This window comes from Peromyscus californicus, unplaced genomic scaffold (assembly GCF_007827085.1).
Source record: "Peromyscus californicus insignis strain IS unplaced genomic scaffold, ASM782708v3 Scaffold_15__1_contigs__length_86483966, whole genome shotgun sequence".
NCBI lineage: Eukaryota > Metazoa > Chordata > Mammalia > Rodentia > Cricetidae > Peromyscus > Peromyscus californicus.
In genome coordinates this window covers 15,517,077-15,541,316 of record NW_026294447.1, presented here as the reverse complement: position 1 = coordinate 15,541,316, position 24,240 = coordinate 15,517,077, and positions in this window count along the sequence as shown.

Genomic DNA, 24,240 nt, shown 5'->3' with positions numbered 1-24,240 from the left:
AGTGGACCAGGAAAAATATATCAGAACTTCAACCTTCAAGTCTAGAGTACACTTCAGTAGTTAAAGGGTCTGTTGGGCTCTCTGCTTATAAGGCCTGCCTTCCTGGTCTTTACATGATGTACTTGAGCCTGAAAATCAGGCTCTCCTCCCAAAGTGTCTGTGCCTCCCCTGTTCATGAGCACACATAAGCTGTCATTGACCTGTGACTGAAAGGAGGTGAGAAAGGCAAATAAGAAGACAATGAGGAGTTGGTGCTGTGCCCTCTCTCCCCCATCTCTCTCCTTTCTTTTCTTCATTTTCCTTCCTTCACAAAAAGAAACCTCCTTGATATGATAGAAAGAAAGAAGAAAACATCAAGTTATATTAATCTAATTTCCTTGTATTGTGGAGCCATTTACCCAATAAATATGAGTAGTCACAGAAGGATTAGGACCTCCCAAAGCCAATCATTTTGTAATTTCTGATCACTGAGGAAGTGGAGCCCCTTTTCTCCCAGTGAACTCAAAGCACTGAACTGACCTCATCTCACAAACATTTACCTTTCTTGATAAATGATAAACTTTAGTCTTTTACATTTCTAGGAGTAAATAAGCCAAGAGAAACCTATAAATGAGCTCACCAAGACATTTGACAATGTCTGGGGTAGTTTACATGCATTAAGTGGAGAAGAAAGTTCTAGCTAATTGAATTTTCCCTACGTACGTTCTATGCACCACTAATAATCTCATAGAAATTTCTATAAAGTGTCAGGGAGTTTTTATTCTTCTTTTAGATATTCTCAGTTGCTTGGACAATAATATTAAGGAGACACTTACCAAACTTCCAGATTATATGAGCCCTGAGGAATAGGGGATTTATTGTGTAGCAGGATCACAGTTTAAAAAAGGGCAGGGGCATAATAATGTCTTGAGACAATAGCTAAAGCCATCAAAATTAAATTTTGTAGAAATGGAAATGCCTAATCTTAGATTAGAAAAAAATAGAAACAGTTGTGAAAGAACAGCTTGGATAGTTGTGAGTGTTATTTTTATAGGTTTTTACAGAAAAAAAAAAACATCAATAAGAATATGCTATGTATTGCATTTGATAAAAGAGCATACATGGCCTTGGGCACCATTCACAAACTGCAATTATAAGATTGAAAATAACAAAGATGCTGGTTTACTTGGCCAGACAATCTAAAACATCCACACCTGTTTTATCTTAAAAATAACTTGTGCTTCTTGAGACAGAATCTCCTGGTGATTCCAGAAAACTGAACAAAATTCTGAGAGCCATTAGATTTGTATCCCAGCACAGTGTCAATACTTTGTATAGCATATCCAGAGCACAAAATCATGTCCATCGAGTTCAGTATCTATATTAGTTAGGATTTCTATGAAGAGACACCATGATTGTGACAACTTTTATAAAGAAATATTTAATTGGGCCTGGCTTATAGTTCAAAGGTTTAGTCCATTATCATCATGGCAGGAAGCATGGCGGCATGCAGGCAGACATGGTGCTGGAGAAGTAGCTGAGAGTTCTACATCCAGATTGGCAGGCAGAAGGAAGAGAGTAAGACATTGGACCTGTTTTGAGCATCTAAGAAGTCAAAGCCCACCTCCAGTGGCACACTTCCTCCAACAAAGCCACACCTACACCAACGAGGCCACACCTCCTAATAGTGTGGGTCTTGGAGGACCATTTTTAGTCAAACCATCACAGTGTCCCAGGGCTGGAGAGATTTCTCAGTTGCTAAGAACAATGACTGCTCTTCCAGAGGACCCAAGTTCAAGTTCCAGCACTAACATAGTGGCTAACAACCATGTGTAACTCCAGTTCCAGAGGAATAGATGTCCTCTTCTGCCTTCACAGGCAATCCATACATGTACGCATGCAAAACAGCCATATTCTTAATTCCTTTTTAAACGGAGGGATTTCTTTAGGGAGGGCAGAGGGAAGTAAATATAGAAGGAGAGGGAGAGAGGGAGAGAGGATGGATAAATAACACTAAAGATGATCTAAAAAGCCATAAAGAGTCATATTGTTTTATATTTACCTAAAATTACATGCAATACATAAGGATATATATGATATACATATGTGTGTTTGTGTGTGTGTGTGCATGTATGTCTCTCTTTGTGTGTATATGTATAGTTTAAGTGAAATTATGCCACTTGAGGTGATAATGCTCTCACCAAGAGCCACAATCCATCTAACAAAAACCACAGTGCTAGGCATAAGAAACTTCATTTTGAGTTATTAATTAGGAGATCCTAAAAGACTCCCTAAACAACATAGGTTATTGCTATTGCATCCCAGAAGTTGAAGGTAAGTTCCTAAGTTCCTATTAATGAATACACCACTGACTTTAGAAACAGGACTCAAAGGAATTAAGCTGGATTTTATCCTAAAGTGTCCTCTGTAGGGAGTAGCTTTTATAATACTGGAAGGTTCTATGTAAGCTGCAAGAGCAGGAAATATTCAGTTGTCCTATTGTTTGTGTTACTTTTCTATTGATGTGGTAAAACATCATGACCAAAGCCACTTAAGAAACAAAGTATTTTATTTAGGCTTACAATTTTAAAGAGTTAGAGTCCATGATGGCAGAGCAAAGTCCTAGCAGCAGGAACACCTGAGAGCTCACACCTTTGTCTGCAATTTGGAGGCAGTGAGAAAGATTGAATACTATCAGTCTGTTGAAATCTCAAAGCCTTTAGTGACACAGCTTCTTCAATAAGGACACACATCCTAATCCTTCCCAAACATTTCTACCAACTATTCAAATACATAAGCCTATTGGGCCATTATCATACAATCAACCATACCATTATAGAAAAGCACAACTAATCAAAATGTCAAGAACAACTGACTATGGGGTTGTCCAGCCCTAGCGGATACTCCTACAACACAAACCTTGAAACAAAGACTCAGGGAACATCAATAAAGAGGTGGAAAAAGATTGGTGGAGCCAGAGAACCAGGTAGTCTGCTTCAAAATTGAGTCTCCTGGGTCTGACATGAAAACTATATCCATGAAATATTGACAGTATGGCTGGTTAAATAAGATATAAACAATGACAAACCCAACTGATATGCCAACAAGGATGAAAAAAAAATCATTGGGCCCCTGCCCTTGATAAATGATTATCCAATTCTAAGTAGTTATTACCCAAAAAAATACACACACAGTGACATGATAGGAACTCAACTGATTGCAAACACACTTGTGTGTGAAATAAGGGAAAGGTGAGAAAGGAATGAAAGGGACTGGAGGGAGGAGATGATGTAATTAACTTTTTGTCGTTATTGTTTTCACCTTTATTGAAAATAGATTGTTTTCTCATATAACATATCCTGACTACAGTTTCCCTTCCTTTTTTCCTCCTAGTTCCTCTCACTGTCACATGTAATGGTATTTTAACTAAAATTTTTTCTTTGAAAAATAAAAACAAATAAAAAATAAGTAAGTCTATAAAATTAGTTTCCCAGACTTCTGAGTCCTTCCTCCTTTTTCCTTCAGACAATGTATCAATGTGGTGTATAAATATCATGATGTGTATATGAACTGAACTGAGAGTACATAGGTATTTTGAAGAAGGAGAGGTAGTAACAAGAGTTTGTTTTAAAAAAATGAAAGGCTAAGTTTAGAATAAAAATTATCATTTTCTTATGGATATAAAGTGGGGCTACACATTAGGCACATTGAAAGAAAAACTACCCACAATAAGCTGTAATTATCATTGATTTGTACACTGTGGAAAGTATAGAAGTTCTCTTATTTGTAGTGAGATATATCATTTGAATTTCACATTTTACTGCCTCCAACTGCCAGTTCTGATCTAATAGATCACGAGATAGAGAAGTTAAAAATTTTAAAAGCAATTCCAATGTTTACAGTGACATTATCTTAAGACTACAGTTTGTAAAAGCCTAACCTAGAATACATCCTTACCTTTTTGGACCTTCTTTTCTAAACTTTATTTTTTATTACATATTCTTTCCCCTCCCCCCAACTCCTTATTCCCTCCTAGATTGCCCTCTCTCTATTTTCTCAACTTCATATTCTCTCTCTCTCAAAAAAAAAAAAAAAAGAAAGCACACACACACAAGCACAATGAGAGTAAGGTGAAAAACAAAACAAAAAAAAAACAACAACATGGAGTCCATTTTGTTTGACCAACTATTCCTGAGCATGTCATCTGCCCTGAGGTATGGTTTTTATACTCAACGTTAGTCCGCTGAAGAAACTGTTTTCTTTTTTTTCATTAGTTATCAGTTGCAAATAGTTTCTTAGTTAGGGGTGGGATTTTGTGCCCAGTTTCCCTTCACATTGGGACTTTGTCTTGTTTGAACTTGTGCAGGTCTTGTGAGTTCATATGTGTGTATGTGTATCAATACTGATTTTGTACGGAAGATAGTGTTTGCTTGAAGTAATCTACCACCTTTGGCTTTTACATATTTATTCCTGCTTGTTCTGTGTGGATTACCTGAACCTTGAGGGAAGGGGTTTGAAAAAGACATCCCATTCAGGGCCGAGTGCTCCAGTGTCTCTTACTCTTTGTTTATTGTGCAGTTTTAGATCTCTGTGTTAATTATCATAGACTGCAAAAAGAAACTTCTCTGAGGAGGGTTCAGTGACACACTGATTTATGAAATAGTAATGCGACATTGGAAGTCATTTTATTCTATGTAAATTTAGCAAAATAATCATATTAGATTTTCTCTCAGGGCTCATGATCTATCTAGTCTAATGTTCTTGGCCACTTAAACAGTGTCAGGTATGGGTTCCATCTCATGGATCAGATCTTACATCCAATCAAATCAAAGGTGGTTGGTTACTCCCATAACATTTGTTTCACTATTGTGCCAGTGGGTATGTATTTTAGGCATGTGACTATTACAATACAGCTACAGCTCACTCACGGGATTTGTATCTGGGTGAGATTGATGATTACTTTTTTCCTCAGGTAGCATGCCTAGCATCACCTAGCACTATGAATTCTATTCAGTAGGGATGAAATTACTAAATGAGTACCAGCTTGTTTCTCCATATCTTATGGAAAAAATATATGGTGTCTCCAGCAACATGTGTGTTTCATGCACAGTTTCCTCAGCCCCATCTTGTTACTTTTAAAAATCACCAAGGGTACTGAAGAACTTTTACTTATGTGGGTTACACCTACTATAATTTACTATGCAAAAGTAATGTTGAGGATTCAGGAAAATATTACTTCTAATTCATTCAAAGTTATACCACACTGATTTTTAAACTGTGTACCTGGTGATGAAGGATATAACTGCTAGTCTACTAGTATTCAGGTTGTGGAGGGTCAAGGGACAACATCGTCAATAGCCTGTGCAGTTTAGAGGTTTTTGCGGTTCACCTTTGCTAATGACTCAGCAAGATATAACCCCTTTTTGGTAATGGAGGTTTTACTTGGTGGCATGTGATATCTAGTTGGTGACTTGTCTCCTCATTATCTCACTATTTGGTAACTCCATTTAAATTTCATTTATATTGTATTATATTTGTGTGTGTGTGTGTGTGTGTGTGTGTGTGTGTGTGTGTGTGTGTGTGTGTGTGTGTCTGTGTCTGTGTCTGTGTTAGAAAGCTTCTATAGTAGTAGATTTCCTTGTAGCTTCTCAAAAGGCTTTAATGTTAGTTATCCCTCCCTATGTTCCTTCCTCTACCATGCTCTTTCACCACCCTCCTTGTTTAATCCTCATTTATTCTAATTTCTCCTTTATCCCTTTATAACACTAATTTTACTTTCCCTTCTTGAAAGATCCCTTTCTCCTCCATGATCTCTTACAAACACCATATATTTTCTCCTACATTTGGGAGTTGGCTTTTAAGCTTCATATATGTGTTTCATTTCAATTTCCACAGCCCCATCTTCTTACTTTTAAAGATCACCAAGGGTGTTAAAGAACTTTTATTTATGTGGGTTATACCTACCATAATTTTCCATGTGTCATTAATGCTGAGAATTCTGGGGAATATGTCCCTCTAATTCATTTAAAGTTATACCACAGTGATTTTGAACCTGTATACCTGGTGGTGAAGGATATAACTGCTAGCTCACTAGTATCTCTTGATAGCTGTGTGGATCTGTCATGATCACAACATCCTTCCCTCCTTGTCTTCATCAACTTCAAGACCAGTGGAGGAAAGGCAACAGCATCTAGTTATTATTATGGGAATAGTGTTGACATTCAGACCTGAAAGAGCCTTACAACAAGGGTCTGCAGATGGCAATCTGGAAATCTCTGACATCCCCCAGAAGTTCAGTGTTTATCCATGGCAGTAAAGCAGATTTTGGTGCAGATGATAATGACTGAGTCGGTAATTATGGTCATCTTGCTACACAAGTGTTTTTCAAGTTGTACAAATATATCATTGATTCCTAATCAGACATCAACAAGTTTTACTCTACTATTATCTTAGTTTCACAAATGAGGGGCAGGTGTGATGTAAAGACAGATTGAAATGCTTGACCAATCTCACAAAATCAGTGAGGGGAGAGCCCTTACTAGTCTTCAGACTTTTTCCTAAATAAAGACACACATGCTTTGGGAATAAACCAAGGTATCAGAAGTAACAATATTAAGAATAGTGTTTGAAAATTTACCAGAGTTATGCTTGGTTGAAGGAATACTACCATCCTGTCCCAACAATCTTGAAACTTTAATTATCTTAATGTAGCTTGTGTCTCTTATGTACCCATTTCTGTAATTTCTTAATCTTTGTTTTGTCTAATTTAGTAAAGTAAAATTCATAATGTCTATTGCTTTGGCCCCTGTTTACTTGCTTTGTGAATGATATCTTCCAATGAGCACAGTTACTGCAATTCATTTAGTTATGAGAAAGGTATCTGCCTATGTATGCTTAATATACTCAGAGAAAAGATATTATCCACCACACACTTAAAGGAAAGACATCTTAGTCATAAGCTTTGTGTGACTCCAGGAGATCCAAAGAGTAGCCATCATCAGAGAGGATTGACCCCTTACAAATGCTCATATCACCAAATATGCAATACCATTATATAGCTAAAATTGTTTCCTTTTCCATATATTTTGGTGTTGAGGATTTAAGCTTCAGAAGAAAACTGTTAGAATTCAAAGAAAATTAATGTATATACAATATCTATATTATGTTTCTGTTATTCATCCTTTTTTTTTGAAACCTTTTCCCACCCTACAAGTCTAGCATCCTCTTCTGCAAGTATAACAGTATATCTTGTTTGATATATTTCTTTTATCTGATTTCAAAGAAAGCAATGAAGTTCAGAGGGGCTGAGGTACTGGCTCAAGGTCATTCTGATCTTAAGCTGCATGTTAGCTAGTGTTTTGATCTAAGTCCTCTAACACCAAGTCCAGTAAAATGAGAGAACAGAGGAACAATGACCAAACAGTAAGCACATGACATTCCACATTTTAGGTGTGCCTTAATCTTTATGAATGGTACAGTGTATGCTGTAATGCAGCAAGATGCCTTGTTGTATCCAATAACTTACATATTTATAAATCAGAAAGCACCATGAGTTAATCAGAGCTAGCTATCTCAGAATATTGGTGATTTCTTTCCTTCCAAATAATATGTAATTACAGTTGCAGTCTTTATAAACCACACAGAGAAAGTTGCAGAGAAATGTTTCCATTCCTTTCTGTTTGCTTTAACATGGATTTCTCTTTTGTTGAGCCCTGAGGTTGCTTCAATATTCTCCTCAACACAGGGCTCCAAACAGCTACTACCAATTGATCACAATTAACAATTCAAGATGAAAGCAGTTTTCTTCTCTGATTTAAAGTGAGTCTTTTTTCTGTGTAAGCAACTCAGGTACAGGATTTGGTTTTATAAGATTAATGTATGAGAGTACCACATCTCTGGTCTACATATGTTTGCGATTTTATAGATGTTCATTATCATAAAGAAAGCAGTTAGCATTTAATAGGTAACTCGGTGCATAATCACACAGTCTGGTTGAAATTTCCATTACTAAACAACATCTGTCCTCTTATATCTGAACCTAAAGATAGCCACTTGACACTTGTATTGTTCTGTGTCTTTTAGTAGGTCAAAAGAAACTGAGAGTCGGGGCTCAATTCCTTGAGGATCCAAAGAAAAAGAATCTTTTACACCTTCAGAGTGTTACGTGTCAGTCCAGACCTGCTCCCTTGTTTGATTGTTTTCATGTCCCAAAGTAAAAGGAATGGACTTAGAAGGTGGATAAGTTCTACAGAAGAAAGCTCTGCACGGTCCTAACAACTCTTAATCAACTCAGATTCCCTTGGGCTTTTCAGAAAACTTAGGCAAGGACTGAAGATAAACCTCTAGTAAAAATTAAGGTGACTATTAATCACAGTACAATAGAAGAACAAACATTTCCTGGTAGGCAACAGGGACTTGAACAATGCAACAGCTGTGTCCAAAAGTTGAAGCGCTCCCATGGGTGCTTTCAAGCCTCAATCAGGATGTAGATAAGGGAGTTAGTTCCACTGGAAATGTGGGGCTGCTGATGGCTCAGGTGAGTTGCTCAAACAAAAAGTCCCACCTTAAAGGATTGTCTGACTTAAGAGAAAGAAAAGAAGAGGAGAGGAGAGGAGGGGAGAGGAGGGGAGAGGAGGGGAGGGAAGAGGAGAGGAGACAGCTCTCTCGTGGAGGCTCTTCTTATCATTCCGCTCCAGTCCTGGTAAGTGTGAGGAGGGAATGAAACATCCACTAATCAGGCTGGTGTGCTGCGCTGTTCACAAGCTCATAACAGGCAGTAACACAGAAAGGCCTGCCTCTGCTCTGCTGAGCAATTTCCACACTGAGGCCCTAAGCAGAGATGCTGTGTCATTTGTAACATCTGCCTTGGCATCCAGGAGCCAAAGGAAGCTAGTTAGGGAGTCACACTGCTTCTTTCTTCCTCTGTTTATGACACATCTCAGGGTCTTAGGGTCATTTATAAAGAAAACTAGACTGAACTCCTCAGGGACTTGTCAGTTTGATGCATGTGAGGCAAGTGAAGGTGAGGCAGAGAGGTGTATTTGTGGTTTGGGAAGCATTCGGACCTCTTGTTTTCCTAGGAAAGAGGGAAGAAGTACTATCATTTAGAGATGGATGGAACTTCAAACAGCCAAGCAGAAATGGGCAGCATGGAGCAGGAAGTTCCCCAACTGAATTGGAAGGCGGAATTAGCCTCTGGCCTTCTTTACCTCAACCACCACAACAATGCTTGTACAGTGAGAGTGGACAATTTTCTCACAGGAGAATATGTCCCAACAATAACACAGAGGCCAATAACATCTCTGAGTCCTACAGTACTAGACTTCTGGACCTCTTCTTGTTTTTCTACCTATCCTAAAGCACATATCCTAGGAACATGCTTCTTATTCTTTTTCTTTTTTGATATTTTAATTTTTTAAGAGTGCGATATTTACATCATTTTTCCTCCCTTTTTCTTTTCCTACTTCTCCTCTGTCCTGTTCTCAAATTCTTGCCCTTTTCTTCTTCACTGGTGATAATATAATATATATTATCAGCATAAGATACAAACACACATACATACACACACACATGTCAGTTACTGAGTTCATTTAGTGCTGGTCATATATACATGTGTTTGGTGACTGAAACTGGGTAATCTATCAGGTGACTCTCCCTAGAGAAAACTGATTCTCCCTCTCTCTGCAACATGGAGTTCTTCATCCAAGGATGCGGCCTTGTATAATTTACCCTCTTCACATTGTCACATCAACTGGGATTGTCACCACGCAAGTCCTGTTTAGGTAACCTCATGTTGAAAGTTCCTAAGTGCAGCTTGAAAGTTCATGTCTAGGGGACCCACCTCCAAGGCATACATCTATAAGGGATCCCTATACCTAAAGCTCAGGGAAAATTGAGGAAGAAGGGGATGAGAGATTATGAGTGGTATAACTGGAACATGTAATTCTCACTCTTAATATGCACAGTCATTACCTGGGGAGTTTATTGAAATGGGAACTTAGATTCTAAACTTTCAGGTGGGACTGAGTATTTACAGACACAGCTGATGACCACTGCTGGTCTGGTCTACACCCTCAACCTCCATTGTAGTGAAATACTGAATAATGCTTTTCTGGACCAAAGGCTGGCTCCTGAAACAGCCTTCATTCGCCTTTCTCATTTCCTTCACAACTATGACTTCTCTTAATAAAAGAAACCCCAGAGTATAGTCATACCATACAAACTACATATTGCCAGAAAGTCTTACTACTCATAAATTTGAGAAACAAAAACTATAGAAAATAACTCCCCTCCCAGACTCTATCAGGTGTGGGCAACTGTCTTTAGATGTTTGAGGTGAGGTAAAGCTTAGATAGCTCTATCTCAAGTCATAGACCTGTGCAACAGATGGGACAGTCAAGGAGCCAAGGGAAACTGGGAAATAGAGATATGAAACCTTCTAACAACCTGTAGCCAAGCAAGGGTCCAGATGACACAAGGCACATCAAAGCCAGTAGACACTATCTGAAAAGTGAAGTCCCAGGGCCTTTGTCAAAGTGTCACATGGCCTCATGCCCTGTTATGATTAATGACTCTCACCTGAATGATTTCTTTGACATGGCTTCCAAAGGCAGTGCCACAGCTACTATGAGACACGATGAAGGAATGAGGAGATGACCTCACAATGTTCAGCAGGGGTTGGGGTGTGAAAGTATGGAGAGTATATGCCCATTCTTTTCCCTCTCACATGTTGCTATTATTTTTCTACAACATTTATACAAGACTGTTATTGTTGTAGTCATTTCAGAAAAGACCGGCTACATCTAACAGCCGATGGCTGACTGCCAACACAATGATTTTAATCACATTTATAGCAAATGATCCTCACACTGATGTGGTTTTAAACTTTCTCACTGTCTTTTCCATATCCAAGATATTCTGTGTTAATCATGAAAGTGTTCTGCCTCACTGCTTCCCTGAAAAATTCATGTGTATTCCTCTTTCCATATTACAGATGGAAGGATTGGGCCCAGATACATGGCATGACTACCCAGAACCAGAGTTGGTATCAGAAGCTGGGCCTAGACCATCTATTCTCATCACTAACCAATTGATAGCTCTAGCTCTGCAGCCCCACTCCATGCACTCACCAGGCCTGCCAAGCACTTTAACAACCAGCAACAGATGAGTCATTATGAGTTGTTATGTAAGGAAAAGAAAATGTAAGCCAGATTTTTATCCTGTATAACTGTAGAAGAACTTTAAAATCACCAGATGCCAATCTGGAATCTGTTCTGAGTGCCCTGGCTCTCAGGCATCAACAGAAAAGTTGGGCTTTATGGAAACATACTGCACTGATCTCAAATACAGAGTTCAGGGCTGGAACTTGCCTCTCCAGAGCTTGCAAGTAACCCTTTGAGATATGTTAATTAACCTTTTGGGAAAGCTCAGCCCTAGAGCTGATCTATTGTGTCCATATCTGTGAGTTGCAAGGAGAACAGATTTAGCACAACGTGGTTTATATCCAATCCTCGAGCCTCCTTAATTGCCTCATGGACAATTTAGTCACCCTTTCTAAACTTCTGTGTTCTCATGCTTGAAGATCTAAAGATTTTAGAAGCATTTTTACAATGCTGCAACTTGTATCTTAACAGCTACATTATAGACCCATGGTAGATACTCAACAAATTTCCTGTTTCTCCTATTTCTTGCTGATATTTGTGAATGAAGTATCTGGGACAAGTATATTTGACAAGAAGAATAATGCTAATATGGTAATCCCATTTTAATAAGCATTCACTCTAGGTCATAAATATATCAACAAGTGTTATCTCATATAGAAGCACAGTAATTGAGATAAATTAATTTGGAAAAATAGAATATCATAAGAGGTAGTTAACTGTTCTCAAATAAATGAACTGTTTTCATTCAATAAATTATGGTTTCCTATTAGTTTTCCACTCTGATGAAAGATACACTAAAATGTGCTCAGAACAAAGCAATCAAGGAAAACCCCTTGATGATAACAGGTGAAATCTAGAATATTTCGAGGGGAGATTATTCTGAAAGAGATGAGCCCATTTAATGAAGCATAATCTATGGAAGCCTGCAATCATACTCAAGTTCTTAAGTAATAGCAAACATGGGGTATCACCCAACAGGAAAGTGTTAATGAAAATAAGGCATTCATAGAAACAGCTGAAGCAAGAGTGGAAAAAGATAGCAGATTTTTTTCCTTCCTGGTTTATCAGTAGCTACACATCTGTATAACTTAAGTGTTTATTTAGTCTCAGATTTCCACGTATGAGTGGGATGGCTGGGTTAACATTTCTAGGACAATTTTAAGTATGAGGTTGTGTTTCTGAATTAAGATGTGTCTAGAATTACAAATTTAAGGGCACTTTCATACTCCTTTTTTAGCATCAGACATTCTTTTTGCAAGATGAGATATGTCTGTAATATAAATTCCTGTCTATTTAAATTGACCAAGACAACGCTTCAGTCTGGAGGCAGGATGATGGAGTCAAGGTCATGGTGCATAGCACAGTGAATCTCTGCCTGCCACACTGATCTGCAATAAAAGTTTGAATAAAAATATATGAGCAAATAATCCCAGGTATTAGCTGTACAATGCATTCAAGCATACGTTGGTCTAGTGGGACACATTTTTGCTGATAATGTATTCATTTTGGACACATTTTTGGAGGTAATATATTCATTTGGAGTGGTAGTATGAGCTCTCGTTTAATTCTTTGGAAGTAACCTGTCACTATTCACCATAGAATTTTCCTCATAGTTTTAAAAGCAAATGAAATCTGCTGACTTTGTATTATAGCATAAAAGCTGTGAAGGTCACCTTGTTGACCTTAGCTTACAAGTTTGTCCTCAATGCAGAGGCTCTTAATGAGGAGATTTTGGGGAAAACTGAAGGCTAGAAGAATTTCAAGGAGCAAGGAACTGCTTTTCAGCCTTTAGGGACTGCAGTGATGGGGCGTAGCAAAGCAATGCGTTGAATGTGGACCTAGAGAGAAAAATGATTTTCTGCTATGTGGAGACCCTTTTAATGTGTACTGACTATGTTGTTCATTACTCCACCTAAAACTAAAAATAGTGAAACAGACAAATATGAACAGAAAAGCCATCTATAGGTAAATTTTCCTGGGAATTTGAAGGCTGGCTTCCAAATGCTGTGACTGGGAGGACTGAAAAAGCAGAGACGAGGAACAAGTAGGTAGGTGTACAGAGTGTCATTTTGGTGGGTGAGTCACTCTGTAGGGTTCTCTGCTTCAAATGGTATTGTCACAGTGTTTGATCCAAACTTTAAAAGGAAACATAGCAACTCTTTCTTTCAGAAAGAAGACCCTAAGGAGTTTACCAGAGGTTATGGTTTCTCCTCATCAACATTTCTACAGCCTTATTGCCACTAGCACTGATTAATATAGCTTCTAAACTCTATATTCCTCCTGCAATTTAAGGCTTCAAGACTCCTCAAAGTTGAACAGGAGATATCCAACAATGACGTGGGTTTTGCGCTCTCATTTTAGAATGCATTATATAAGAGAGAGAATCCTTATCTGGAACTACAGGTTTTAACACACCGTAGGTCTTAAATTAGACCTCTCTTTGAAGCTCAGTTACAGAGCTGTAGATAGGAACACAGATAGAGCTGGAAGTCATATTCTAGTGATAGAGCTGCTGTGCCTTTTGATTAGGAGAGTTAGAAGAAGATGAGAATAAGCCAACACACAGTAGAAACTGAACAGCTAAGTGTATTTGAGTTAAAACTATCCACTGCAGAGAATATTTCCTTGAGATTTATTCCTAGGAAAAACATCCATGTGGAAGTCTGGTTGACTAGTTCTTGGAGGGAAATGTTTCCTCCCATAAGAGAAATAAACACATCTCATCACAATGCTACTGAGAATCATAGCAAAGGTCTAACCTGAAATTTGCAATAATAGTGTTTAGTTTTGCTTTCTCCTAGGGTGATATATCCCCCTGTTCATAAAAGTCTTTTTTTGTACTAATCTCATTTATTCTATAATAAGCATGTATTAATTTTCTCTCATTTTTATGCCTTCTCTACCTAGTACAGATTCTGATAAAAGGAAACAGGCATGGGACTGAGAGTGTAGCTTAGTGAAGCATCATCTCACTGTGTGACAGTCCTTGGGCTCAGTTCCCAGGGTCAGGGTGCAGAGGAAGAGGTTGAATGAGCAAGAGGAGATGGGAAGAGGAGGGAAGGAGAGAAGGAGAAAAAGGAAAGAAAACCAAGGTATGTGTGTGTGAGAGAGAGACAGAGACAGAGAACATAGATAAAAGTGAAAAATTTGATAATTTCTCTGTTTTAGACAACAAATATTATTTAGGAAACAGATGTATTTGGGTAAAGACATAAATAAAAATCTAAAATTGAATATAAATTTACATTTTAAGTAGAGAGCATAAATTATGCTCGGAGCTTTCTTTAAAAAAAATCTTATCTCCTACATTTAAATTTTCTTAAAAGCCATAGCATTTCATCAAGATATCTTAAGTGGATGATCTCATTTAGTAGATGAGAAGAAAAAGAGAAAACATTTCATACAACTATTTCAATGACAAAGACTGGATTAGTTTTGAAGGCACACATCCAGCTCAGGCTGGAATAGTTGTGACATACTTTGATGTAAGGCCAGGAAAGAGTTTGGGATTTTTTCTTGTATCAAAAGTTGTATTGAAAATTGCCTTGAAATATTTCTAAATTGCAGACCTGATGAAAATATTTGAAGAAAGTATATGTGTTTTCTTTTTTTTTTAAAAGCAGACATCATTTTCTCAAGGTGGATATAAGAACAAAAGTATCTCAAGTGACCCCTAGTCTCTTAGCATTTGAGACACGTACACCTGTCATTTCTCTATATTGGCAGGTAAGATCAAAAGACCCTACCTTCTGGAAACATTACAGAACCCTTCATGAGCAAAATATGCAAATATAAATTTTCTTATTTGAGCCGATATAAAATGGTGGGTACTAAAAAGAAACAGTAGCCTAGATATTCTAAAACAAGGTTTCTCTCTTTTTACTTCTAAATGAAAGCATGATATAATCTCCCAATTAATTTTTAATGTTCCATTTGCCTATGACACTGAAGCTGCAGATCAAACAGTCTAATAGATATTTGTATCCTCATGGGGTTTAGGGGTGACAAAGAGAGTAGTTTGGGATTCAGAACAATTCTTTACTTCATATGTCAGATTGTAGAGCCTCATGTTGCTTGTTGGCATTCTAGATCAATTAGGTGAACTCCAACCAAAGATTAACTCAAGAAAAGATGGTCTACGGAAAGGAGCATCTTTTTCTTTCCTTGAGGACTTGATAAAAATTGTTTTCCCAAGGACAAATTGAGTCAAAGTGAACACAAATCAAAATAAAGCAAGTAAACAAAAAAGCAATCATTCAGCTGCATCATCTGGGTAGATTGGAAGGAAGAGAAGGCCAGTAATAGATCAGTATATTTTTGGAACTCAACTTGTTTCTTGACAAATATGAGCTCAGAAGCCTTTATCTCAAAACTTTCAATATTTATACTCAAAGGCAATTACTTCCTAGTCAGGGAAGAAACCTATCTGCTAAAACCAATAAGGCAAACCAACACTGGTCATGAACAGAAATTTAAAGAGTCCCTAACTCTTATTGAGGCTTCTCAGCCTTAGTTGATATTCCATGTGCCATATCTAAAATGATTCTAGCCCATCTCAAGCAATACATCTTGCAGCCCATGCATATGATGTAGCTGATGAGGTAGCATTCTGGCTACCTCAATGTTGCCATCTTTCAGAGAATGGACTCACAGATAGTAGCTTCAGAGGAGCAACAAAGGCTGCACAGGTATTCAGTTGCAATTAACAAAATGCATGTGCTAAACATTTAATTAATTCTGTTTCCTGGTATATGTTTTATTGTTGTTAACAGATTTTAGTTGGTTTTGGTAGTCTCTGGACTTTAAGAACTATCATTGTATTGAAACTATTTCCAGTCTTAAAAATGTGTTTTCTTTTACTTCCTATATTGAAAACAATTTTAGAAATTTGGGTTATGACATGAATTGAAGAATTACTTGAACTTTAACTGTTTTGGATAGAAACAAGTTCATCTCTTATTTTACTTCTCTTTCTACCCCCCCCCCACCATGCTCCCCAGTATGGGGTGTGTGTGTGTGTGTGTGTGTGTGTGTGTGTGTGTGTGTGTGTGCTCAACTGCCCACAAAGGCCAGAAGAGGGCATTATGTTCCTTGGAGCTGGAATTACAAGTATTTATGACTCCCTCCCTCTACCATATGGGTACTAACCTCTAAGCACTGGTCCTCTAATAGAACAACAAGTGCTTTTAACAGCTGAGCCATCTCTCCATCCCCAGAAACAACTCTGTCTTCAACTACCTATCATGGCATAGGTAAGCAGTCAAGCTCTAGCAAACAACAGGTGAGCTGTCATTGGGGAAAAAACATGAATGACACTACTAGGAAGATTGACAGTATAGGGAGCAGGTGCTATTAACTAAGGAATGGTTCAGGCACAGGAGTTTTGGAAACTACTGAAGGAACCAGGAAATGCAGCAGAGAAAGTAATTGTTTTATTTCTTTTACTGTTTTTTGAGAGCTTCATACTTGAGTACCCCATCTTTACCATCTCTCCACATTTAATTCCACTATCCACCCACCCGATTCATGATCTCCTCTTCAGTTATTATTATTACATTTATATACAGTTTCTTATGTCCTTTTAGCTTTTTTTCACATGTACATAGGTCCAGGGCTTACCACTTGGGATCAGACAACCTACGAGAAAGAGAGAGTTCTTTCATGAAGAACACAGATTCTCCCTCTCTCAGCAGCCACTGACTACCTATAGCTTTTCATCTGCAGGTGGGACCATCCAGAATTCTCCATGTCCACATTCATATATCAACTGCTTTGTCATTTTTCAAGTCCTGTTCAGGCAACCACATTGTTGAAATTTTATAAGTGTATTTTCTTTGTTATGTTTAGAGGTCACTATCCAGCAAAAAATATCATGGTCTCTGGCTCTGATCATCTTTCCTCTCTCTTCTGCAGTGTTCTATTAGCTTTAAGTAGAGGGTTGGATTACAGATGTATCAGTTGTCCTGGGCACCCTACACTTAGTCTCTGCATTTGGACAAGTTGTGACTCTCCATCTGTTGGAAACAGAAGATTCCCTGATGAGAGATGAGATATAAGCTTATCTCTGGTGTAGCACGGATTGTTAGAAAGTCTTATTAATAAAAACAAACCGGGAGCCAGATATTAGGGTGAATGCTGAAAGATCAGAGAGACAGAACACGCCACAGCTAACCTCACCTCACCAATTCCTCAGCTGATCTTGTTTCCTCAAACTGGAAGCCTCAGAGTCCTCATCCGAATGGATCTCAGCTAAACTGCTGCTAAAAGCTAAAAGCTTAAAAAGGCTCTAGTTCCCAGTCCTCACACCTTATATACCTTTCTGCTTCCTGACATCACTTCCTGGGATTAAACGCGTGTGTCACCATGCCTGGTTGTTTCAAATGTGGCTTTGAACTCACAGACATCCAGACTGATCTCTGCCTCCAGAATGCTAAGATTAAGGGCATGTGCTACCACTGTCTAAACCTACGATTAATATAGTGACTGTTCTGTTCTCTGACTCCCAGATAAGTTTATTAGGGTGTACAATATATTGGGGGATACAATATCAGCACACTCTTGGTCTGAGAATAACTATTTAGGATAAATTTAGAAATCATACTCATTAAAGAAAAACCGGTAGGTATGGCTTTGCCTTTCAGGTCTATGACCTCTCCAATCATAAGTAGTTGGCCAGTTTTATAGTACCAGGCATGAAATCCCTCCTGTTGAGTAGGTTGTAAATCCAATTAGACATTTGTTAGTTATCCCTAAGATAAAAGTGTCATGATTGCACCATTGTAGGTATCTGGCTAAGCATGTCATTGCTGTGGTCTGTAGGCATTACATCTGGGTGGGACTATTGATTGTTTTTCTCCCTTGGCAGTTCTCGTAGCACCTTCCCAAACTGTAAGAGTCACTCCACAGAGAAGCGTCCAGGCTAGATACATACAGCTCATCTCCTCCTGTGTCCAGTATATGATGTTTTCAACAATAGACTCTTACCTTTGAGTTTGGATGATGCACAAGGGCTATGGCAATAGCTCATATTGTTTGGGGAGACTCTTGTATTCCCCTGTCCGACAACTCTAAGGAGATGTTGGGGAAACTTTTTTTGGTTGTTTGCTTTTGTTTTGTTTCATTTAAGATGGTGAATGGCGGCCGGGCGGTGGTGGCGCACGCCTTTAATCCCAGCACTCGGGAGGCAGAGCCAGGTGGATCTCTGTGAGTTCGAGGCCAGCCTGGGCTACCAAGCGAGTCCCAGGAAAGGCGCAAAGCTACACAGAGAAACCCTGTCTCGAAAAACGAAAAAAAAAAAAAAAAAAAAGATGGTGAATGGCTCTTGGGAGAATAGCCACCCTACATAGTGTAACCCCATATACTATTTGTATGTGTATACAATCCCCCCACCCCCCGCACACACATATAACATACACATATATTTAGTAAGATTATACAATGTTTCTATGTGGCTTTTAAAACATCTTTAATTCCCTTTACTGTTTCCCTCTCCTCTTGTATTTCATTTCCCCTTCCTTCCCAGCTAAAGTTCCTCCACTGTAATTTCCATTCCCTATTTGAAAGTAATTCTTGATGCCAAAGTATAGGAGGGTATTCTAAGTAACAGGAACTCTGTTATAAGATGTCACAAAGACATAGAATGGTAGTCAGTAAGGAGTGGGATATGTGGTTTGATGATTTGGGAAGGTTAGTCAAAAAAGGCTTGAGTAGAGTTTTGAAAGGAAAAATACTGCCTGAGTGGGAAAGCATGAAAACATCCCAATTCCATCCCATTTCTGCTGGAAAGTCATGAAGGCCAGGAAATGTGCAGATGCCACTAACAGTGCAAATGGACTCTAGAATTGCCAGTCCAGTCTGAGCAATACAATAAGATCCTGTCGATAGATAGATAGGTAGATAGATAGATAGATAGATAGATAGATAGATAGATAGATAGATAGACAGATGGAATAATGGATGGGTGGGTTACAATAACTATAGTGTCATTGAATGAAGGACAAAGCTATATTTAGGAATGCCAGCTAGAAGAACATTATACTGAAATAAACTGCAGGCTATTGAAGAGTTGAGGAAGAGAACAAAATATTTTAAAGATGAAATGAATGAGATCCATACAAACTCTGAAGCAGGATACCATGATGAGGTAAAAGTTAGAATCTATGACAAAACCCAGATTTCTGTCTTGGAAGCAGAATATGAGAAGTAGATTTGATACTGAATTCTAATTAGATTGATGAAACTAGAGATAACTGTGTGACTTCCATTCCAGAAGTCTGTTTTAGTTCTGTATGTATGGATCCACAGCTGAAGAATGAGGTATATTCATGAAATAGACAATTGTGAATCACCAGTGAATAATGGAAACTGAAGAGTCTTTAGCAGATCAAATGCGATGGGGCCAAAGAAACACTCCACTGAGGGGAAAGTGACAGTTTCAGAATCTACTCCACTTCCCCACGGTGAAATGAAGCAGGACACTTCATCAGTTGATGTGAGCATGATGCTTTGGCCTCCATACGTTCATCTAGCATCTGAGATACAGGCCAAAAAACACTTTGGTCATCTGGGCAGAAGTCCGGGGCAAAGGAGAGAGTAATAACTAAACTAAACAAAAATACCATCTCTCTTCCCTAAAAAAATGGTCTGTAGTTCCATAGCTTGACTAGTCTTGTTTTTAAAAAAATACATACTTGATATCATGGCCTCCACTGGTAGTGCTCTGCTTAGAAGGGTTATCCTAAGGTTGGAGAGTCAAAGTTATGGATAGGATGAGGGAACATTCTCCAGAGAAGAGTCACAGTATTCTCATCAATTGAAAAAATAACAATATATTTGGGTGATTTCTGGTCCAAATCTCAGCCTCAGGGATTATTTCTTTGTTATTTTAATGTCATTCATTCAAATTTAACCTGCTCAAAGTCTACATGGATATCTCTGTCTATATCTACATATATGGAAACACATAATATACAGCACTTACATTGCTTGGATAGTAAGTGTTGAAAGTTTGGGGTTTAAAATGAAAACATCTCACATTGTTTTCATCCCTGTTAACAGCTTAAATTAGAGGCATGGTAACTTTAACCATACTTCTAGTTTAACAGTTTAATGAGAGAACCACTGATATTTGATCAAATATTTCTAGAAGGTGTTGGTAGGCAGACATGAGTAAATATTTATCCAACCATTACTTCATTTCTTCAGTGACCGATTGGATTAAACACATATTAGGAACTACAGGTATTCAATTATGAATTTCAGATGAGTGTGAGTCTTTTATAAATGTTTTTGAAAATACATTTTCTACAAAACTAATTCTTCAAGTTGTGGATCCTTTTTTATGAGTCAGGCTTGGCACATAGGTTGCTGTGGAGGAACAAAAGCATTTATTGTCCAAAGTGATATCCTGAGAAAGTAATCTTGAAACTGCAGATACTGAAGGTCACAACATAACCACACTTTGGGGAAATTTTAGAAAAGATAGCGTCAATAGTTCATGGCTAAAAAGACATCCTGGTAACAGAGGGGTCTTAAAACAGCAAGATTTGACTTTTTCAAGGTAGATTGGGGGGAAAAAGAAGTTAGGTAATCAGAGATACAAGAGACAGATTCAAATGTGGTCCTAAGGGCTTTCTGGGGGCACAGAGCCCTCTCAGCATAGATCTGTCTACTGAAGACACTAAGAGGGCTAATACGTACTAAACACTTTCAATCTTTCTCAGTCTTTCTTCTCCACCTGCCTTATTAAATGGAATAAGTTATGTATCTGCAAGTTATCAGGGCATCTTTACCTATTTTAGGAAAAGTAAGTCACAGGGAGATGGGCAAGTACTGATGAGACACCAGCTTTTCAAGTCAGAGTGATCAGACAGGAAGTACAGCATGCTATCTTGTGTTTTTCTGCTCTTTTCTTCCTTCCTTCCTTCCTTCCTTCCTTCCTTCCTTCCTTCCTTCCTTCCTTCCTTCCTTCCTTCCTTTTTTCTTCTGTTTGTTGTTGTACTTGTTCGGGTCCAAGAATATAATTGTTACTTCAAGGAGCTAGTCTTCCACAATTCGGTCTTGACACAGTAACCAAAGGGTAAGCTAAGGTCCCACATTAAGCCAGTTTGATGTACTTTCTTGGCATCTCAATGTATCAAAAGGGTTGATGCATCGATGGAAAGCAGTTGATGGTGAGTAATTTCCCCCTACAGAGCTTGAATGAGAAAGTCCCTTAACTTGGTTGTCTTGAAATAACCTCGAATCCTACCTCCCTAGAGTTTATTTCACCTTGGTCTTCTCACATATGTAGTAGTTTTTCAGTAAGTTCCTCATTTGTTTATAGTAGAAATTTAAGGTTCCCCATGTTCATAAGGGGCTTACACCTCTTCAGTATATCATTCAATATGTTGAGCTCTTTCTGTTGAGAGGAACGATTCAAAGATGTGGTCAGAGAGCCCCAGGTTTGACGGGTTTAAGAAAGAACAATAAAATAAAATTCAGTGTAGATCGAAATTCATGAAAGCTTATTTGGGGCAGCTGTGTTTTGGTTTTTGGTTTTTGGTTTTTCTAGACAGGGTTTCTCTGTGTAGCTTTGTACCTTTCCTGGAACTCACTCTGTAGCCCAGGCTGGCCTCGAACTCACAGAGATCCGCCTGCCTCTGCCTCCCGAGTGCTGGGGTTAAAGGCGTGCACCACCAGCGCCCAGCTCCTTCTATGGTTCTTGAACAAGAGTATTCCATTATCTTCTACTCTTTCTTCAGTCATATCTGCAAGCCGTTTATTATATTACAGCAATTCCTGAAAATTAGCAAATTCTTGAAAAGAAAGATTTAATCTCCCCAGGAGAAGCTGGGAGAGATTTATGGATGCCTATTCTTAAAATGCCAGAGTGTGGCTTAGCTGCTAAATTTACTGGGCCCACGTACACAGCTGAGGGTTTCTGTGACTCTGCTGGAAATAATGGCTTTAGGAGCCAACCAGAAGCATTAGAGAAAAATATTTGAGGAGAGCCAGACTTGCAGGTTGTACAAGGATTTCTCGTTTTGTAAAAGAACATTACATTTTAAGGAGCTCATTAAGTTGTTTTCTCTTATGTTTGACCCCAAATTAGAGTTTGAATTTCTTAATTTTCTCTTCCAAAATCATCTGCAAGATGGTAGTAATGAGCTTCTAAGTTTTCAAATGCCACACAAAATGAAAGCAGTAATTCCTAAGTAGTAGTGTGGAACGAATTGAATTTTGTTAGGTAGCCTTTACGGTCCTCATTTTGCCCTGTGTTTAATCATTGCAGGTAATTTAAAAAAGAAACACTCATGCAAGTGAACCAATAGAAATATCTTAATCATTCAACAAAAGGCTAAAATCCCAATTATGTATCGGATATTTTTCTGTGTTAGCACTTTCTTCACTTGTTTGGAATCTTTATTCATGTTAACACTCACTTTCTTCTCAGATGTGTTGGTCTTTACCCCCTCCATTTCATGAAAGAAGATGGTACTCTGTTACATAGATATGTGTCCTATGTCTTGTGAAACTCTAATCAGTCGGTCCTAGCAGGAGGAATAGGGAATGAAATTCTCTCCCTCAAGTAGGTGTAGACATATCAATCACTTTAAGGGGAAACAATCATTCCTCAAGCTGTTTCGAGCCAACATCTCTGAACACAGAAGCAGCACCAGTGCTTCCTGTTGCTAAAAACAGCTTTTCAATGTGATGCTTAAGGGTCACCATCCAACCATCCGCCACAGAGGTCAAGACAAGCAGATCTCCTGATAGTGTTTGATTTGAGCAGAGGGAGTGATAAGAGGTGCATTGTGTAATCTGGGCTTAGAGTTGACTGAAGATTGGATCCTCAAGGAGGAGGGGGTAATGCACAGTCTTGCGGCCATCCCCACTGCGTTCCCCAGTCTCTGCCCAGGGCAGGTTTGAAGATACAAAAGATGTATATTTCTTTTCCATGCTGTGGAGACTCCGTTTTAGGAAACCTAGCGTCACCTACACAATTCAAAATGTTTTTTTTTTTTTTTTTTCCCTCCCTCCTACGCAACAGAGTGATTTTTGGATTTGTGATGCTATCTTTTCCTCCAGCATCATCACATGTGCTCAGCTTTTGTCTTGGTATTTTAGTATTTTAGGAACTACTTGGTATTTAGGCAGCATTTTAGGAAACTGACACCAGAAGACACAGAAAATGAGGCATTTCTTGCAACCACCTGCTTCTAGAATGCCTCCTTATCTGTAACAAACTTTCAAGCCCCGGGGCGATTGAGATGCTGGTGGGGAGAGCATGCTGCAGATGACTACAGAAAGATCCCATTGGCCCAGAGCACTCTGGTTACAGGGAGGCACTGCTGTGTTCCCACGGCCCTGCTGCTGTGAAACAGCAACTCTCACTTCCAGTCCCCAGATACGGAGCAGAACCAGCGGAGAAATATTAAAGAGAAAATTAATAATTTATTTCAAAAATTCATTTGCGGCTGCACTTCACTGAATTAATTACTTTTTTTCTTTCTCCTCTTATTCATTCCTCTCTCTTGCTAATGATCAAGTTGGAAGCAGAGGAAGTCAGTAGTCTTGCAGGAGGTGGGAGGCTGGTGGGGGCAGAGCAGGAAGCGAGGACTATGGGTGTGCTTTCATGTGGATGCCTCACGGGACCTGAGAGTGAACGTGGAGCGGTTAAACTTCCTCTGTCTTCTGTCTTTACCCTAAAAGTAACAAGGAAATATATATACTGCATCACAGATTCCACTTAGCATTTTAGAGGAGGGAAAAATTTAAGCCCAGCAAGCAAAAAATGCATGTTATTAAAAAGATTAATCTGTTGTTTATCTCTACAACATCTATGCAATTCACTTTCCTGGGTGCTCATTAAAGTAGTGTAGCCACATAGACAAAGCAATTGTACAAATTTGCTTAAGTATTAAGGGGAGCTTGTATGTTAACTTCCGTAAAGATCGGGGGTAAGCACTTTAATTTTTGCAAGAACTTTGCTTATCACAATTTGCCAGATGACTCTGAGGTGATGATATGGCAAGGTTCAAATTCATAGCTAATTTAATGATTTTCTAGATGAAAATGGAAAAGCCAGTTAAAGAAATTTCATTGGCCAAAGCACAGG